At 44.3% G+C, this 20,938-nt stretch overlaps 1 non-coding gene across 1 annotated transcript; it reads right to left on the bottom strand.

Moving 5' to 3' along the window:
- Positions 1–1,091: 1,091 nt before the first annotated feature.
- Positions 1,092–1,198, bottom strand: LOC146406162 (U6 spliceosomal RNA). Its single transcript, XR_014834349.1, has one exon. It is a non-coding gene; the product is annotated as a U6 spliceosomal RNA (small nuclear RNA).
- Between the last annotated feature and the right edge of the window lie 19,740 nt (positions 1,199–20,938).

Genomic DNA, 20,938 nt, shown 5'->3' with positions numbered 1-20,938 from the left:
TTGTGATGTACCTTTGTGGGGATATGTGCTCAGCAAAAGAGGTTATACCTGAGTAGGATGCCGGATCAGATGGATGGGGTGGGGCCATATCACAAAAGGCCTAAAGAGGGAGGAGGTTAAGTCAGAAGGTCTAATTAAAGTCCGGTGCCACAATAGGTTTTCACATCTGTAGAGTGCATGCACGGGTGATTTACAACAAGCATATTATTTCAGACCCAGGACACAGCCATCTTTTCTAAATCACTGGGTCCTGGGTGTTACATTGGGACAAAACTCAAGTATGAGATTCACATCTTGTAGAGTTATCCTGAGATCAGGGCTGGAGAGGGGTCTGTCCTTTTCCTGAAGACAGTGACTTTCAACTCCCTGGATCTGTGATGCGTGGGAAACAGAGGAGGAGAGGCTGGAAGAGTATTTCGCATGTAATGGGCGCACCCTACTAATTGCTGAATAATAGAGAAACCATGAGTGAAAGAGGAAAGAAGCCACTACTATGGCCAAATTCTCCTCCTGTGCAAGACGGGCCCCAGGAGAGCAGCCACAGGGAAGGTGGAGACTGGGGACACGCCTGCTGCATCCCTGCTGAACACAAGGCCATTTCTGTGAAGGATACTCCACACTGATCACCAAGTCTTCTTTAAACATCATGATGCCTTCTTCACTTCCCAGTCCTTTCTAGGTATCTAATGTCAAACATGTAGAATGTGTAGAAATCTATATAGAGAGTTTCTGAACGTTAACCAGGCAAGTCTCCCAGATGAAGCCTGTACTGGTCCACAAGAGATGCTTCCAAACAGCCTTCAGCAGAGACGATGTCACCAGAATCCTCTGGGGATGGAACTGTGGGCTTGTCATTCTTTCCCATCACTCCTCCTCCCATTTTTTTTTTTTTTTACTCTTTTTTGAATTAAAGTATAGTAAATTTACAACATTGTGCCAATTTCTGCTGTACAGCACAGTGACCCAGTCATACCTATATATACATTCTTTTTCTCATATTATCTTCTATCATGGTCTATCCCAAGAGATTGGATACAGTTCCCTGGGCTATACAAGAGGACCTCATTGCTTATACATTCTAAAGGTTACAGAAAAATATGGAATGCTTCACAAATTTGCATATCATCCTTGCATGGGAGCCGTATTAATCTTCTCTGTATCATTCCAGTTTTAGCAGATGTGCTGCCAAAGCGAGCACTCCTCCTGCCTTCTCTCTGCACACAAACCAGGGCACATTTATCTGACCTTCAGACCAGACCTAGGGCACTTGCCCCTTTGTTTACTTGCTCAACTTTAATAATCAGAACAGGGTAAAAAGAGGAAACCTACTAGACCAAGGTCATTGTCTTAAGGAATAGTCTGAATACCAGCAGGGGGAGCTGTCCATGAGGAATGTGGTGGGGGGAGCCCTCATTCAACCAGGAAGAGGATTCTTGCCCGAGTTCCATACATTTCTTTCCCTTAAATGTGTCCGAAACTCTCTTAGAGCAATAAAAAACAGAGAGGCCCTTCTTCAGCCATCCTTTTCTTCGTCAACATGAGACTCAAGCAGTAAGAAGCTGGGCCTGCCATGAAGGCCCTGCGCTCATGTGTTTTCTTTGTACCACTTGATCGAACCATCATTTAACACTGGTGCAAGCCTGTGGCTTGAATCCCACACTTCTTAGCTGTTATCAGTTCATTTCATTTGGCCGATACAAAGAAAAGAAAGACTTTCAGGTATATTCATTGAATTCAAATCTAATGCCCATTCCTCTGTGCAAGTTTCCCTGACTTTGGTGCCTGGGGAGATATTGCAGAGGTCATTGACCTCAGAATCCTACACTTCCTTAAAGTGGGTTCTGTGGGCTGGATGGAATGAGAGGGAATGAGGAAGAAGAGGGAGGGGGAAGCAAAGGCAGACCAAAGCCAAGTCCTTCTGGTTGGGCCTTTTGGAGGAAAGTAATTGTCCCCCTGCTTGGGAATTCATAACCCAGACACCTGATGCTAAAAACCACCCACAAGGAGGGTGGTGGCCCTCTGACCCTTTCATGAGGAATTAAAATCTACACTTTGACTTGTAGCTATGTCCTTCAGCTGGGGAAAGCTACTCTGTGTATCAAATATCTTGCCTCTCGAAATGAGAGATCCTATTTAAAGACTGACTGGGGAGTTCCTGCTGTGGTACAACAGGATCAACTGCGTCGTAGAAGCACTGGGATGCAGGTTTGATCCCCAGCCTGGCACAGTGGGTGAAGGATCTGGCGTTGCCACAGCTGCAGCACAGGTCACCATTGCAGCTCAGATCTGATCCCTGGTGCAGGAAGTCCATATGCCTTGGGGTGGCCAATGAAATAAAATAATAAAGACCTGTTGGAAAGCTGAATGTTTTTCTATGACAGCCCCTTTTGGAATCTGCCCTCATCTACATTCAGGAGGGAAAGTCTCAGCTCATACCTCATGAACACACAGTAATAGCACTAGCTCTGCTAGTCTGGAGGCAATTATCCAACATCATCACAGGTAGTCTTCCCACTTTAGACTTGAGTAGAGTCTACTGCTTTTACAAGCACTTTGGATGCAAGCACCTGTGCACAAGACGATAGGGTGAGATAGTCAGAATACTTAGGTCCTGACAGCCCTTTGGGGTGGATGGTGCAGAGGGGCCTGAAAACCCCTGCCAAAAATGTGCAGGATTTACTGAGATGGTCAGAACATGTAGTTTAATTCAAGATATGCTTCTTTTAGGTAGATAGTCATTTAATGCCTGCCACATACAGCACTGGTGCTATGGGAAGGAAAAAGGAAGACAGAGCCCCTGCTGTGTAAAAGAGGTAAAAGGTACAACAGACTCAGACTAAAAGAAGTCTTGTTAAAGCTTCATTCTGGAAGGGGTATACATTTCTGAGTTCCCCTTCTCTGGCTGCTGAAGAGAGTTGAATTATTAGCTAGAGTCCACTCCATCCAGACAACCATCTCAAGTGGGACCAGACCTCTCCAGCCTTTGATCAAGGACTTTAAGGACATACTCAAAGCATTTGTTGGGAAAACACTGGATCAACACATGGAAATGACAGCTAGATGCAATGAGCCTGGCTCACACTTAGAAACCTCAAGCACACAACATCAGATGTTGGTCTGTCTTGGGACCTGAGACACAATTTCACCTCTTTATCCTCCAGGAACTAGTGGGACCAAGTTCCTTGCCAACTGGTCTGAGTTCCGATGTGGTCAGATTTCTCTTCGCCTTGGCTGCCTCTCCTCGGCTGGTTGGTGCCTGTTTAGGCCTTTTGCCAGGCTGACTGGCTGCTTCCTCCTCCCACACACTCAGCGCCCTGGTGACTGCCAGCTGGATCTTCCCCTGTCCCTAGGGGACTAGCTTCTCTTACATCCTCTCTCTGCCCTGAGGACTGTCCTGGGTATGTTCTCTGGGCCTTTTAGTAAAATGGGAGAGGAGACGGTGTGATAGAAAGATCCGTTTCCACTGTTTGGGGTCTGAGATAAAAAGGGATCCTGCCTGGAGCAGAAACAAGACTCAAACAGCCACTGCCTGTGTAACTGTTAACTGTCCGGTGGCTGGTTCTCCAGCCTGAGCTCTGACACTGACCATCACATAGGTTGGGTAGGCAGAAAGCATGAAAGATGTTACATAGAAAATCATGATGAAAGGGGTGCAGGAAAGCAGCCACTTTGACATTGCCTAATTCAGCCCCCTCTCAGGTCTCTTCATGCCTCAGTAATAGGAAATCAATCTAAGTGCTATACAGGGGTATCCACAATATCTTTCCCTAAAGATAGGAAAATATGTTCAGGGACAGCAAGTGCAAAGGCCCTGAGGTATGTTCAGAGAATAGGAAGAAGGCCAGTGTGGCTGGAGTAGAATGAGAGAGGGTGAGAAATGTGAGAGGGAGCCGAAGCAAGAGAAGTCACAGAGGGTCTTGAAGTCAGACTAAGAATTTTAGCTTCTGTGTTTGAGTGCTCTGGGCACCAGAGAAAGGATATCTGGGTGCTGTGTGGTCAGGGACAAGAGAATGAAGGGAGACAAGTTAGAGAGTTTCACCTTGATTCAAACAAGAGGTGATGATGGCTTGGCCACGATGGCTGTGATGACTCTGGAAAAATGAAGCAAGTGAGAAATGAAGTATAGGGGAGTTAAGGTGTTCCCATTGTAGCTCGGTGGGTTAAGAGCCTGATATAACATCTGTGAGGATGTGGGTTCGATCTCTGGCCTCGTTCAGTGAGTTAAGTATCCAGTGTTGCTGTGAGCTGTGGCGTAGGTCACAGACCTGGCTTGGATCCCTTGTTGCTATGGCTGTGGTATAGGCTGGCAGCTGCAGCTCCAATTCAGATAGGGATGGAGCAGGATAGTTACACACATAGTTGTGGAAGTCCCAATAAGAGACCATAGATAGAGAGGGAACCGTAGGGGACTTTGGGAGATATGAGACATGCCTCAGGTCACTGGGTGGGGAATGGGGTGAAGCCTGCATTCATGCTCAGATCAGGGGCAAGTGTTTAAGGACCAGCCTTCTGCTGATTTGAATAAGCACGATGACAGTCCTGGTTTGACCTTAGAGGGTCAAATTCTCTCTTAGCAGATACCAAGGAGGACCTACTACTCAAAGAAAGAGAAAAAGGTGGTCTTTCCCCACCCCCACTCCCCTTGGATGATAAAACGGTAGCCTACCTAATTCTTGGGGCAGAGCCTCCTCACCTGCCTGCTTCCATCTCTCACAAGCATCCTATCCTATCACTGTCTCTCGCTGAATTCCTTCGATGCTGAAGCACAAAGAACCTGAAACTCAGTAAGTCCAGACACCAGGTGAGTGATTCTAATTTAAAAACTGTGGATTCACACAAAGGACCCAGAATTGCCAAAGAAATCCTGAGGAATAAAAACCAAGCAGGAGGTATAACTCTCCCAGAATTCAGGTAATATTACAAAGCTGCAATCATCAAGATGGTGTGGTACTGGTACCAAAACAGACATACAGACCAATGGAACAGAATAGAGAACCAGAAATAAACCCAGACACCTATGGTCAATTAATCTTCAACAAAGGAGGCAAGAATATAAAATGGGAAAAAGGCAGTCTTTTCAGCAGGTGGTGCTGGGAAAACTGGACAGCCACATGTAAATCAATGAAGCTGGAACACACCCTCACACCATGCACAAAAGTAAACTGAAAATGGCTTAAAGACATAAACGTAAGACCAGACACCATCAAACTCTAGAAGAGAACATAGGAAAAACATTCTCTGACATCAACCTTACAAATGTTTTCTCAGGACAGTCTCCCAAGGCAACAGAAATAAAAGCAAAGACAAACAAATGGAACCTAATCAAACTGACAAGCTTTTGCATGGCAAAGGAAACCATAAAAAAAAAAAAAAAGACAACTTACAGAATAGGAGAAAATAGTTTCAAATGATGCAACTGATAAGGGCCTAATCTCTAAAATATACAAACAATTTATGGAACTCTACAGCAAAAAAGCCAACAACCAAATTGAAAAATGGACAAAAGACCTGAATAGACATTTCTCCAAGGAAGACATACAGATGGCCAACAAGCACATGAAAAACTCAGTATCACTGATTATTAGAGAACTGCAAATCAAAACTACTATGAGATACTACCCCACACCAGTCAGAACGGCCAACATTAATAAGTCCACAAATAACAAATGCTGGAGAGGGTATAGAGAAAAGGGAACCCTCCTGCACTGTTAGAGGGAATGCAAATTGGTACAACCACTATGGAAAATAGTATGGAAGTACCTTAGAAAACTATATATAGAACTACCATATGACCCAGCAATCCCACTCCTGGGCATATATCCAGGCAAAACTTTCCTTGAAAAACATGCACCCGCATGTTCATTGCAGCACTATGCAAAATAGCCAAGACATGGAAACAACCTAAATGTCCATTGACAGATGGATAGATTAAGAAGATGTGGTAATATATACACAATGGAATACCACTTAGCCATAAAAAAGAACAAACTAATGCCATTTACAGCAACATGGATGGAACTAGAGACTCTCATACTAAGTGAAGTCAGTCACAAAGAGAAAGACAAATACCATATGATATCACATATCTGGAATCTAATATATGGCACAAATGAACCTTTCCACAGAAAAGAAACTCATGGGCATGGAGAACAGACTTGTGGTTGCCAAGGGGGAGGGGGACAGAGTGGGATGGATTGGGAATTTGGGGTTCATAGATGTAAACTATTGCCTTTGGAATGGATAAGCAATGAAATCCTGCTGTATAGCACTGGGAACTGTATCTAGTCACATGATGGAGCATAATGGAGGATAATGAGAAAAAGAATGTACATATGTATGTGTGATTGGGTGACTTTGCTGTACAGTAGAAAATTGACAGAACACTGTAAACCAGCTATAATGGAAAAAAATAAAAATTAAAAAAAAAAAAAAAGCAAAAAAACTGTGGTTTCAAGACCCAGTCTGGATTTAGGCTGGGTTCAAGTCCCTATCTGGGTTCTGGCTATGTTCAAGCCATTAAGTGCTCTCTGTTTCAATTTGACCCCTAGTCTGAGAACTTCCATATACCACTGGTGTGGCCCTGAAAAAGGAAAGAAAAAGAGAGAGAGAGGAGTTATGGATGATTCTAGGGTTTCTGGTAGAGCAGCTGAAAGAATAGAATTTTCTTTTTTTTCTTTGTCTTTTTAGGGCTGCACCCATGGCATATGAAGGTTCCCAGGCTAGGGGTCTAATCAGAGCTACAGCTGCCCACCTATGCCACAGCCACAGCCACACCAGATCTGAGCCACTTCTTCGACCTACACCACAGCTCACTGCTATGCCAGATCCTTAACCCACTGAGGAAGGCCAGGGATTGAATCGCAACCTCATGGTTCCTAGATGGATTTGTTTCCACTGCACCACTATGGGAACTCCAGAATTTTCTTTTTTTTGAGACAGCAAGTTTGCAGGGCACCTCAAGAGTGTGATTCTGGATCCATAGTGTTCTAGACATCTATTACCTATGGTATTATATTTCTATGGCTGCCGTAACAAATTACCACAACCTTGGTGGCTTAAGATTAAAAAGCGTATTCTTCTCAGGGTTCAAGAGACCAGAAATCCAAAATCATTTTCAGTGGGTGAGACCCGGGCATCAGCAGAGCCTCAGTGGGGGCTTTAGAGAAGAATTCCTGGCTCTTCCAGCTCCTGGTGGCAGCTGGTATTCCTTGGCTTAAGGCTGCATCACTTCAGTCACTTCACTCCAGTTGCTTCCATGGTTACATTGCCTTCCCCTCTGTGTATCAAAACTCCCTGTGCCTTTCTCTTGCAAGGTTAGGGCCCACCCAGGTAAGCAGGCTTATTTCATCGTCTTGGTATCTTTAACATAATCGCAGAAGCATGAAATCCCCTCTGCCATCAAAGGTAACACACGCAGGTGACAGGGACTATTGACGTGGATCTGTTTTGGAGGGCCATTATTCAGCCTACCTCAGACATTCGAGTGGAAAGCCTGCATAAAAGAATTCCCTATAAGAGCCTGGATTTTAGGGGGGAGGTGCAGCCTGGATGTAGAAGTCTAGGTCATCAGCATTTTTGTCCTGAGACTGGACCACCCAGGGAGGCCTGTAGAAAAAGAGGATGCCCAACACCAGGGCACTCTGGTGTTCGGAAATGTAAGCTATAGGGAGAAATCAGCAAAGGAAACTGAGAAGAGCAGCAGGAGAGGCCAGAGGAAATCTGGGAGGCTTCTGAGAGGCACCCAGAGAATGTCTCAGAAACAGCAGAGGCACCGACCATGTCAAGAGCACTGATGGATCCAATAACATGAGATGAGAACACTAGGTTTAGCAATGTGGAGGTCACTGTCAATCTTGATGGGGCAGTTTGAATGTAGAGGAGGCGACAAAAGTGTGATGGGAGAGGTCTCAGGATGGAGTAGAGAAAGGAACAGGAGAGAGCAAGCCCTGGCAGATTTTTAAGGTGCTCTGACCTGGAAAGCAACGCCACCCCCCCTCCCCCGCCACCCCTCCCCTGCCAGCTGTCCCTTTACCTGCCTGAGCTTTCAGAAAAGCAGAGAGAATGGGCTTTGGAACTGTTCTAGCTGGAATTTTAGGGTCCAGCAAAGAGAGGGTAGATGCTGAAGATTTCACTTGCCTGTTTCACCCAAAGTTTGTTGAGCCCCTCTTACCATCACTAAGGCTGACTGTATTCTCTCCCTTTTTTTTTGCTTTTCTTTTTTGGCTTCCCTGCAGCATGTGGAGTTTCCAGGCCAGAGACCCAGGGGTAATGCGAGCCACAGTTGCAGCAACACTGGATCCTTAACCCACTGCACCAGGCCAGGGACCAAACCTACATCTCAGTGCTCCAGAGATGCTGTCAATCACATTGCATCACTGTGGGAACTCTTAAGGCTGACTGCATTCTGAAAACTCCCCCTAGAGAGCTTGTCCCAGAATTTGAACCCCTTAGTCACTGTGGTCAGAGGGACCACCCCCTCAGCAAGCCCCAGGCACAAGCAGGGGTGCCTTGACTCTTGGACATGTGTCATGCAGCCCCCTCCCAGGTCTTTAAATAACAAGGCTTCTAAGTTGATGGGAGCAAAGCACTGCTGTGCACACACTCTGGAGATGTAGAGCTAATTAACCTTGAACGAGGCAAGTTTCCAAATCTCTCAGAGAAGTTTATTTATGCCTCATATAACCGAGGGCCCTGACTGCAGATTTTAATTCCACGTTTGAGAAGGTGTGAAGCATTACTTTCATATTCATGGAGAGCAGCGTAAGTAAATTAGCACCTGCTTGCCAGGAGTTAGTTAAGGAAAATTATAAGATTCTCTCCTGCGTTCCTAGAGGAGGCCATAGCACACTTACCTTTTCATAACTGTGACCCCTAAGTTGGCCAGGCTCCAAGGAGGCTGGAGGGGTCACCCTAGCTGTTATTCATTGAGTGCTTGCTCTGTGACAAGCACCACACAGGTGCCTTGTATGCGTTATTACTTAATCCTCACAAGAGTCTTGTGAAGTAAGTACTTCTGCTAAGCTCATTTTAAAGTTGGGGGAAATGAGGTTGAGTGAAGTCACATGGCTTCGTGCCATTCCCACGCAAATCGCAGGTGGATGCAAAGCCGGGACCGTTAGTGCCTCTCCCGGGAGGTGAGATGCTTGCGGTTCGCCAAGGAAGATGGAAGTCGGCTTCGGGATGAGATCTCATGTCCAGAAACCAATCTACTTGGTTGCCCTGCACCTGAAAAAGCTTTGGCTCTTGCCAGCATCCTTTCAAATTCTCCATTCGGGAAAGAAAATGAAATTCCTCCTATGTGCCTTGAGACAGAGCCACAAGTAGTCTAGAAGGTGTGCGGTAGAGGGTTGCTCCTTATATAAAAGAATCCTTGTAAACACAGACATTCACTTCTGGAGAGAGTGGTCTGCTGAGTTTACTGAAGGAGGCTTGGGTTTGCTTATCAGCTCAGCTGGACTGTGCATGTTAAAGAGGGAACGATTTACAGGCAGCTTCCATTTCCCCAGAGCCCATGGGCCCAGCAGGATTTATTTTAATTACAGCAGTTATTTTAACAAGGTAAAATTTAACACAATACCCGTACTAACTACCCCTAAAGAGTAAGTGGTATATATGGGGCTTAGAATTGGCATATGAGGGCTGTTGGTTTCCAGAAACTCAACTGGCTCCCTAAGGCCAGCTCGAGGCAAAAGTTGTCAAACAAATTTATCCTCCCCGCTCTTTGGATTGGTACCTTCTTCATTCAGGAGACCCCAGACAGCCTCGGCTGTCTGCTACCCACCAGGAGTCCCAGCTGCCACAGCCTCTTGCTCATGGAGGCCCCTATCCCTGACCCTCCTTGCTCTCAACAGAATGTATGTCCTAGACTCAACTATTTTTTGGCCGTGCCCATGGCATGCAGAAGTTCCCAGGCCAGGGATCAAACCCTCACCACAGCAGTGACTACACTGGATCCCCAACCTGCTACACCACCAGGAAACTCCCTGGACTCAATTTTTTTGAGCTCCTTCTGAGGTGATCCCCAGACTGATTCCATTAGAGCAGAGGGCTGGTGTTTTTCAGGGAGGAGAAGCACTTTTAGGTGACATCGAAGCCACTGCCAACTGTCTTCCTTTATCCAGCTTTGGAGCCACCTCTGAAATTGGCCATGCTTTCCCCAGGCTGTGTATAGTCAACCGACTGACAATTTGAGAGGCATGCGTGTTCATGGGCGGACCCTCTTCTGTGAAATGGTCTTCACAGAACTTATCGTTAATAAATAGGAATTAGTTTCTCAAGTCCAAATGAGGTACTAAAACATATAATATAATATCTGAGACAAAAATAGCTCTGAATAGCTTGTGATTCAGCCTTGTAATTCAGTGTCCGTGCCTCACTACCCCAGAGAGACAAGACCAAGGCAGTTACAGTAGGTGCCCCACAGGGCTTTGTGCAGATTGAGTGTGATCACTCCTGTGAAACCCTTAGAGACTATTGGCTTTTAGTAGACACTCAGAAAATGTTAGCCACAGTACCATCAATCCTTAAATAACAATAGCTACACTTAATGGGTAGTTTAGTCACTGCCAAGCACTGATCCACGCAAGAAAGCTCAGATTGGAGGTTAACTCATTTGATGGTCACAACCACCCTACAATGAAGGCACTGTTGTTCCCCATTTGAAAGAGAGACAGGTGAAGGCACAGAGAGGTTAAGCGACTTGCCAAAGGAACACAGCATGTAAGTGGCAGAGCTACCACGTGGACCCTAGTAGTCAGGCTCCAGGGTCCACAGGCTTCCAACCATCAAGCTCTACCCCACCTAAGGGGGGTGCTTCTAGAAAGCAGGTCAAGTGGAACCTCATCTGATAGACATCCATTGGGAAAATATAAACACCACGTGCCCAGCTAGAAGTGGACGGTTCTCAGATCTGCAGGTCAGGATCCGTGTTTCTGTAACGGTGTGAAATTTAAGGGGAGGGTGTTCCCCATTGGGAATGAGCACAAGTCACTATGAAGTTAGGGGCTAAAGAGAGGCTAGGAAACGTGCTAGTGAAAGGAGAGAGGGTCAGGAGGGAAAAAGGAAAGAGGGGAGGGAGCCATCATTTACACGCCCCCACCCCCCCGGACCCAGCAGCATTTATGGGGACAGCCTGTTCAATAATGCACACAATACACAAGGCTCTGAGGACTAGCAGGATGTTGAAATGTCCTGAACGAGAGCCACAATGGGAATTCTTGCTGTTTGATGTTGGTCGGCCACATCGACATCTGTGAATTGCTATTGCCGTGGAAACCGTGTATCAGACCCTAAATCTTTGTATTGTGAAGTAAAAGGCCTTTCCTTTTGCCACCCACCCCCCGCCCACCTCCCCCAGGCCTCCCCTCAGTCTCAAAAGGCTGAGTCAAGAGTTAATGATTAGGAAATATTGTTACAACCAAAAACTAGTTAAAACAGACACCATTATATTATGATCTGCCTTGGCCCACTAACTTATTACTAATATTTACTTTCTAGTTAGCGTTCTATTGCATCAAGTGTTCTCTTTTGGAATTGAGACACTCCCTAACACCCCTTCCCTGTGAGCAATTTTCATTCCAGAGAGAAGGTCAAGGGACAATAACCCCAATGACAACCAGAAACCATCACCGGACCAACTAAAGCTGGATTTGACGACACTGAAATGATCTATGGATGAACAATAACAGAGACACCTTCAGCAATGACCCTGTCTTCTGAGCTGAACCTATAAACCTCCTTGCTATCCCCTCTCAAGTCAGGATGTAGTTTTGAGGCATTAACCCGCTGTGTCCTCCTTTTCCTGGCAAAGCGATAAAGCTGTTCTTTCTCTTCCTCAAAACTCTGTCTCTGAAACTTAATTGGTGCATTTTCCGCTACACCACGGGGCAGCACTTAGTGTGCAAGGTCACATGCATTTATTCACACAGGAGCCCTGTCTCTCCAGTTCAGATGCTGCTGTGCCTCGTCTGTAATTTACACATTTGATACTCGGGGAAGCAAAGAAGGGAGGGGTGAGAAAGAGAAACTTTTTGTGGAGATTTACCTAAGATTTTCTTTTTTTTTCAATGACGCTAAAGGCAATGTTCACCTTGTGATTCTTTTCAAAAGCATCTCATCTTTTAATAAAATCTCTTCCAAGTTTGCCCCCAAAGAGGAGATCTGCACTCAGGCATCTGGCAAGATAAGATCTGGGCTGCTCCACATTTAGACTCTACCTGGGGAGCCAAAACCATTAGCTGCTGATGCTGTGGACATTTCCGGGGCCGAGTGGAATAAACCCAAATCCAGGCTCACAGGGTGAGCAAAAGGGCTCTAAGGTGTTTGTTACTCTGCCTTATATCAGAGAGTGGCTCTCCTGTTGCCATAGGGATAGAAGCCCTGGAGCTGGCGGGAGAACTATTATTTTCAGTGACTGGCAACATGCAGGGAAGTTTGGGGTTTTTTGTTTTTTGTTTTTGCTTTGCTTTTTTTTTTTTTGTCTTTGCAAGCAGCACCTCTGATTTCTACTAAGGAACTCTGAAAACGTAGAACTTCTTAAAAGTAGAAGGGAACAAATACATTTTGCAATAAATTGCAAATACTCCTTTTCCTTGCTTTGTCCCTTTGGAGGGAAATTAAGAATTATAAACTAGGAGAATGGGCAGTGGGTTCTCAGCTGTGAGATGCAAGCTAACAATCTAGGCTGTATCATTGTTGTTAGGTATTCTAGAAACCCTTTACTGGGCTGAACTGAAGCTACATTAGAGCTGTGAATTGCCCTTGGGGCTTCTAAATCCACTTGCCTAGTTGGTGATTTTAGAGCTGAAGATGGCTCCTTGCCCTTTGTAGAGGCAACTGCTCCAAAATAGGCTTCCTGCTCCAAGAGCAACATGAGGCCAAATTGCTGCCTCCCAGCCTCTTTTTTGATCTCCTAAAGGGCTTCTTTGACCATACAGATAAATTCCCATTTAAATTCAGGCACATTCACCCACAGGCTGATGGATGAATTGAATGATAAATAATACATGTAGACAAAGACAACACCAGGGCTTATATGCAGATGAAAGAACACTAGAAATTATTTCTGATGGAAATATAAAAGATTAAATTCAAGCAGGGAGTGGGGGAGGAAGGATTTTTTCTAAAGCTCCTGAAGAAACAATCTCATTGTTTCCCTTTCAGAAAGGCACTTTCTGTCTTGAGTTGGGAATTCAGTGGGCACTGGTAACTCAGGCCCCAATGGAAGATGCTGGTCCACTAAGGACAGAGCCCAAGAGAGCTGAAACAGAACTAAAATCTAAGATAGGGCACCTGCTGGTGGGGTGGTTTGGGATCCATCTCCTTCCTTCTGGGAATTTTCTTTGGGGAACTATGACTTTTCCAGTCCCTTTTCTAGAGCCAAGTGTATTGTGTTCTATCATCCACGATGATGGGAACAGGGTTGGGGATATGACCCAAGTCATCCCAGGGAGACTCAGTTGCTGGGCTTGGCTCTCATTTCATTGATGTTTCCAGCCAGTGGGATGTAAGCCTGGAGCTGCTGGGGCTCATGAGGTCAGGAGATCCTGCCTTGAAAACACAGGAAAACTGAGCCAAGAAATGGAGAGCTCCAGATTCCTCCCAATCATGTTTGTGTGAGCGCCTGAGTTCAGCCATTCCTGAAGCCAGGATAACATTGATGCTTCAGTTACATGGGCCAATTAATTCACTTTTGTGCTTAAGTCAGTTTCTTTTTTAAAAAAAATGTTTGTTATAGTTGACTTACAATGTTCTGTCAATTTCTGCTGTACAGCAAATTATCCCAGGCATACAGATATATATACATTCTTTTTCTCATATTATCATCCATCATGTTCTATCACAAGTGACTGGATATACACTTGTGCTATACAGTAGAACCTCACTGCTTATCCATTCTAAATATAATAGTTTGCATCTCCTAATCCCAAACTCCCAGTCCACCCCACTCTGTCTGTGCTTAAGTCAGTTTCAATGGGATTTCTGTCACTTTCTGCCAAGAGCTCAGTCCTGAGGGTCTGGTGATTCCTACTCAAACAGCTTAGGAGGCATCACTGTGTAACAGAAGCAAACCTGAGTTTGAATTCATGAGGAAAAGAGATAAGGATATTATTGCCCTATGCCAAGGCAATCAGAGCCCAGGCTGGGTAACTCCTCATCTCTCTCATATGATTCCAGCCTCACCTCTGCTAATAAAGCTCCCAAGGGGACTTGAGTGAGAACTTGTGTTGCTAAAACTGAGAGGGTATGGGATCCTAAATGAGAATTACTTGTGGTATCCCTAATCTTAAACTGTAACAACTTAAATATATAAATGTTCATAAATGTGCATAAACATATACAGATATAGATATAGAAAATTGCTTAAATGAAAGCAATCTTCTTGTGGGTATTAGCAAGAAGGTTTACCTCACAGATGGGCAAAACCTACATGAGAATTCCAGGTTCATCAATGTACAAATTAGGGAATAGTTGTCTGTTAAGAGTTATACAGTGTGTCTATAAAGAATTACATGGCATTTGTAGCAACATGGATGGAAGTAGAGACTCTCATACTAAATGAAGTAAGTCAGAAAGAGGAAGACAAATACCATATGATATCACTTATATCTGGAATCTAATATATGGCACAAATGAACCAATCTACAGAAAAGAAACAAACTCATGGACTTGGAGAACAGACTTGTGGTTCCCAAGGAGGAGGGAGAGGGAGTGGGATAGACTGGGAGTCTAGGGTTAGTAGATACAAACTACTGAATTTGGAGTGGATAAGCAATGAGATCCTGCTGTACAGTACAGGGAACTATATCTAGACACTTGTGATGGAACATGATGGAGGATAATGTGAGAAAAAAATGTGTGTGTATGTGTGTGTGTATATATGATACATATATATATATATGAATGTATATATTATATATATAAAGAATACGTGTGTGTGTGTGTGTGTGTATGACTGGGTCACTTTGCTGTACAGTAGAAATTGACAGAACATTGTAAATTAGCTATAATAGAAAAAATAAAAATCTTAAAAAAAAGAAGAATTACACAGCAGACAAGGCTGTCCCCTGAGATTGGAAGAAACAATTCACAAATTAAAACAAAAATGAGAATCCAGTCAAAACCATGACCATTGCAAGAATATATGCTGCTGGAAATAGGTGAATGAGAAAGGCATTCCAAGCACTTTCCAATGCTCCAAGCAGGAGAGATGACCATTCGCCAAGAAGAGGAAATCATGCCTAACATGAAACACTTGACATCCACCTGTTAGGGTTTAGGAAGATTCCCACAGGGAGGAGGCAAAATTCCAGCCTGTGGGAAGAGCTGAGATAGATGGTTCCCATCCTCACACAGATGGTCCAGAAGCGACGCTCAGATGAACTGTCTCCCCTTTTCTGCCCACAGATACCGTCTCCACTCAGGCTCTTAGACCTCTATCCACAGCAACCTACCTCATCCTTTTGACTTTACCTTCAAAAGGTATAGGGAGAGCCTAGTTCCTTCTCCCCCTTTGGTCCTGGGCACCATCAGCCTTCCTGTGAGTACCTCCTGGTTGGTCTCGCCACTTCCACCCTCAGCCTCCTACAGTCCCTTCTGTAGATCACAGAGTGAGCCTTTAAAAATGCAAGTCGGATCACATCACTCCTGGGCTAGAAAACCCTCCATCTCCCCCAGGAAAAGCCAAAGTTTGAAGCATCAGAACAAAGAACATGGGATGATTATAACACATTTCAACCAGATAAAGAAATGAAAGCAGGAGTTCCCATTGTGGCTCAGTGGGTTATGAACCTGACTAGTGTCCATGATGATGCGGGTTCGATCCCTGGCCTTGCTCAGTGGGTTAAGGATCTGGCATTGCCACAAGCTATAGTGTAGATCAGCAGCTGTAGCTCTGATGTGACTCCTAACTTGGGAACTTCCATATGCTGTGGGTGCAGCCCTAAAAAGCAAAAAGATAAAAATAAATAAAATCAAAATAAAGGAGAGGAGACTTGAAGCATTATGGGGAAGACATAAGAAGCATGAGGCTGAAGTCAGACTGTCTCGATTTAGAGCCCAGCTCTACTACTTAACTAGCTGTGGGATACTGGGGAAATCACTTCATATTCCTACAACTCAATTTTTTCATCTGCAATGAGGATTCTAACAGTACCTATGCTATCAGGTTGTTTGAGAAGAAAGTAAGATAATACATGTAATGTTCTTAAAACCTGGCCCAACACATTGTGGGAGTTCAATAAATGCTATTACTGGTTGTTACTGTTTGTGTTAAAGAAAAAAATTTCAGACAATTTAGTGACGAGAAAGTGTCAAAATATTGCTATAATCACGCTTGTAAGGGTAAGAGGCCCATAGTGCGCCAAGTCAGAAACATTCCACAGAAAAAGAGAATGGAGGATATATCGTTGTTGATACAAAATAACAAAATGCTTGGTTAAAAGTCTCTGAAATCTTTACTAACCACCAGCTGAAGGTCATCTGGGTGGGGAAGTAACTGATTTCCTCAATCAAGTCTTCATCCTATTAAAATTCAGCAGAAAATTGCATAAACATTTTTTTTTTTCCTTAAGAGGAGGTTAATTGATTTTTACCACAATTAGAAAAGGTCTGCCCCAGACCAGATTTAGGTCACTTTTTCTATTATAGGAGAGCAATACACTAAAACATCACACTCTCTCCCTGTTTCCTTGGAAGTTTTCTTTAAGGGGAATGTAACAATGAGTCATATTTTTATCTCGAAATAATGAGAGTGAAGCCCCACTCTCAAAGTAGACCAAGTTTACATGATTAGATCATATGACATGATAATGGAAGTGTATAAAAGGGAAACCCATTCATAACAAAGATTCAAAGATAAAAAATACAGGATTTGAGTCAAGCAGACTTATAGTCAAAACCTGGTTTGGTCAAGTTACTTCGCTCTCCTAATCTCACTTTTACTTAACCTGAAAATAAAGATGATCATCTCTGTCTCACGGGCTTATTGTGTGGACAAGGTAAGAGAAAAATATATCAAGCACCCAATATGCTGGTATGTCACATAAACTCAAGACCATATAAATCTTCCTTTTCTCCTGCTCCCCATTTCTCACTACCACTGCCCTCTGTAGCTAGGAATCTTCGACTTTTACGTCAAGTACAATCCATTAAGTTTCCAAGCTGGTTGTCATACCACCATTTCTTGCATTTATTAGCAATTCTCAGGAGGAGAGCAAAGTTAGCAATAATTAGTCTCTCTTGTCCACTCCAATCATCCACACTTATCCTAAGAACCTAAAGCTCAAGTCTAGGGTACCATCTTTTAATGGTCCCAGCAAGCTGGTCTGCAGAACTGCAGAACTGCATGAGATCCCCAGTGTGGCTGAGAGGATGGCCACGCCCCCACCTCTGGGCTATTTTTGTAACTTAACCACATCCCAATGGTTCCTGATATGCAGCCACCACCCCAAAGCACAGCACTCTCCCCTGCCCTTTGGGCTGGATGGTGATAGAAGGTACAGTATTTCTTCCATCTCTCTCATCTTTTCCTGCTCCCAGTTACAAATTAAAAATTCCCACCTGTTAGAGAGATGTGAACATGCTGGTGGTATGTGAATAGTTTATATTTGAATTGCCTTTACTGAATAGCCTATATTTGAATAATGTCCAAGGAGGGAAGAAAACATGGACTCAACCTTCCTTACATTCACAGCCAGTTAAAAGGAAGCGCCTCCTCCTTAAGGATGGAGCAGTTTCATTTCATTCTGTTATATCCTCTGTGTACTTGTACATAGTGGAATATCAAGAGTTACTGACAAGTATGAATAAATTCCTCTATAGCCAAGTTAACATGTACTCAAGAGAGGTGACTTTTTGGGGGGTTTTATAATGCATCTTAATATTTATTTAATGAAGTAAATGCTTCATTTCATAAAATAGACATGGCCAGGGGCTTGTAAGAAACTTGGTACATTTATTCTGTGGTTTGGAATTCAGTTATGTGGATTTTTGGAAGACGTGCTTCCTGTCAGACCAAAACACTTTTGATGAAGCACCAGGGCACAGAAAATGATGGTTTACTGTGTGAATGGGGATAATAAAACGTGTATATTGTCCAAATTAGAGACTGGGCTCAGGTCAATCAAATTAGACTCAACAGAGGAAAACAATGTGGTTCCCATGTGAACAAATATGGAGCAAGAAGAGAATTGGGACCAGTGGTGTGGCTGATCATGAGTCATGAATGGTTTGGATATCCACAGAGGGCCCCGTGGCAACGGCAGGCCATTGTGTGTCAGGCTGGGCTGCGGGGTTTTACTTGGAGGTCAAATAGGCATGTGTTCATTACTTTTGATTTGGCCTTTGAGAAGAGCAAAGCCGGGAAGGGGGATACTGAGTGTCTTCTTCTTCAAGTTCCAAATTTCGAAATCAGTGTAGACCAAGCAAAGACGTTTCAGAGGAAAATGAGAACAACAACATTTTTGAAAAGGAAGTCTCATGAGAAAATACAAAAAAAAAAGAGGTCCTATGTTTGGTTTTTAAGGAAAGAGTAAGGGGAGCCATGAATCTTTAAGTGGATAAAATTGCTTTACAGCGAGGACAAAATGATTTATTCCCTTAAGTGAAGTAAGACAGAAAGAGAAAGACAAATGCCATGTCACTTGAATGTGGAATCTACACTATAACACAAGTGAACTCACAACACAGAAACAGACTCACAACTCACAGACACAGAGAAAAATCTATGGTTGCCAAGGGGGATGGGGGTGGGGAGGGACAAATTAGGAGTTTGGGATTAGCAGATACAAGCTACTATATATACAATAGATAAACAATAAGTTCTATTGCATAACACAGGGAACTATATTCAATATCCTATGATAAACCATAATGGAAAAGGTTATGAAAAAGAATTATATGTACATATATATGTATGCATATATATATATATGATATGTATGAATGTGTGTGTATACATATGTATCTAAATCACTGCGCTGCACGCTGGAAACTAACACAACATTGTAAATCAAATATACTTCAATAAGGAAAGACTTATTCTCTCCACACCCGGTGGAAAGTTGAAGTAATAAGGCTTCATGTTGACACTGCTCCATGAGTGCTGATAAACCTATGACCCAAGCATCAGGACACCCGTGACATGGTCTGCTCCACCCGGGCCACAGCCTGGCCTTTAGTCAACACATGACTCAGAAGCCCTGAGTCTCCTCCACCAGCATAAACAAAATCCACCCCCACAGGAATCTCAGGAGGAGGAAACAATTCTTATCCTCACACATGGCAAGTATCACAATAAAAATATTATATTCTAGAAAAAAGTGACATGGTGGAGAGGAGAGGTGAAGGCCACCACCGCCAGGGCTGGTGCCCTCTAATTCCTGTGCATGTGGACTGGCAAGGGCTTTGGGTGCTGGAGTAAGTGGGAATCTCTGTCCTCAGTGAACTTCATACACTTTATTTTGTCTTTTTAGGGCTGCACCTGTAGAACATGGAAGTTTCCAGGCGAGGGGTCAAATTGGAGCTACAGTTACTGGCCTTATGCCACAGCCACAGTAATGCGGGATCCGAGCCACATCTGTGATCTGCACCACAGCTCACGGCAATGCCAGATCCCCGACCCACTGAGTAAGGCCAGGGATTGAACACACAACCTCCTGGATGCTAGTCGGATTCGTTTCCATTGCACCACAACAGGAACTCCCATATACATTCATTTGGTTTACACCTACAAAATAGAGGCCTTGAGCCTATACAAGTTGTATTGAGCAGAAAAAGGAGGGGTTTTATAGCATGCAGAGCAATACAACTCTCTTCTGGATGTTTAACAGCTCCCACACACCTCAGGGACACAGCCACATGCACCTTACACAAGACCTGATGGCTTTCCTCCAGCTCAGGCTGCTCTCTTGGCCACAGCCTCGCCCTGGGCATGTCTCTTCTGTTCTGTTTCTGCACTCTATATTTGCTGGCTCTTTCCTAGTTTGCACCCCATGCTGCCCCATCTCCTGAGATTAAGGATCCTTGTACAGTCTCTGCTGGGCCTTCACTACAGACTTCACCTCAGCACTTGCTTTTGGGTTACCCAGGACTGCGCGGATGAGAACCAGCCTCATCTACCTCAAGCTTGGATCACAGGTCTCTGAACCCCCAGTCTAGGATGTATAAAGCTTGACCAGGCTACCCAAGGTCACTCTGCATATAAATGACTTCTATGTATCTAGAAGGGTCATCAAGATGAAACGTATAGACATTTGGCCCAGATTCAGAATATTCCAACCTGCCACTCTAAGAATGTGAGGCAACTAGATGGAGGCCCCTCCCCTCAGCCAGGAAGAAGCGCTCTCTGGGTTCTGATAAGACCTAGGTCACAGACAAGATGCCTCCAGGGGTCAGAGAGGCGATGGGAATGGCTGAAGTGGACCGAGAAGAGGAGTGGTGGGAGCCATGCCCACTGGAGAGCCCCCCCCCCATATGAGTCCACTAGGACTGTCAGGACAAAAAAACCACAGGACAGGTGGCTTCAACATTACAAATTTATTTTCTCATAGTTCTGGGGACTGGAAGTCTAAGATCAAGGAGCTGGCAGGTTTGCTTTCCTCTGACTCTTGTCCCCATGCTGCGTAGATGGCTATCTTTTTGCTTCATGGTCCTCCCTCTGTGCGACTCTGTCCTAATCACCTCTCCTCAGAAGGACCCCAGTCAGACTGGATTAACACCCCACCCTAGGACCTCATTTTAGCTTAATCACCTTGTTAAAACTCCTGTCTCCAAACACAGTCACATTCTGAGGCTCTGGGGGTTAGGGCTTCAGCCTATGAACTTGGGGGACACAATTTAGCACATGACACCCTCAAACAGAGGAGCCATTACTTGATGTCTACTAATGCATGCTGTAATAATACAGAGCCAGCATTGACAGTGCATCTTAATTCTCAGG

This window comes from Sus scrofa, chromosome 1 (assembly GCF_054392235.1).
Source record: "Sus scrofa isolate SSC_HxYL_T2T_F1_AM1 chromosome 1, Sscrofa_HxYL_maternal_Yorkshire_Landrace_v2.0, whole genome shotgun sequence".
Classification (NCBI taxonomy): domain Eukaryota; kingdom Metazoa; phylum Chordata; class Mammalia; order Artiodactyla; family Suidae; genus Sus; species Sus scrofa.
The sequence above is the reverse complement of the archived record's forward strand: the minus strand, read 5'-3'. Positions and strand labels throughout refer to the sequence as shown.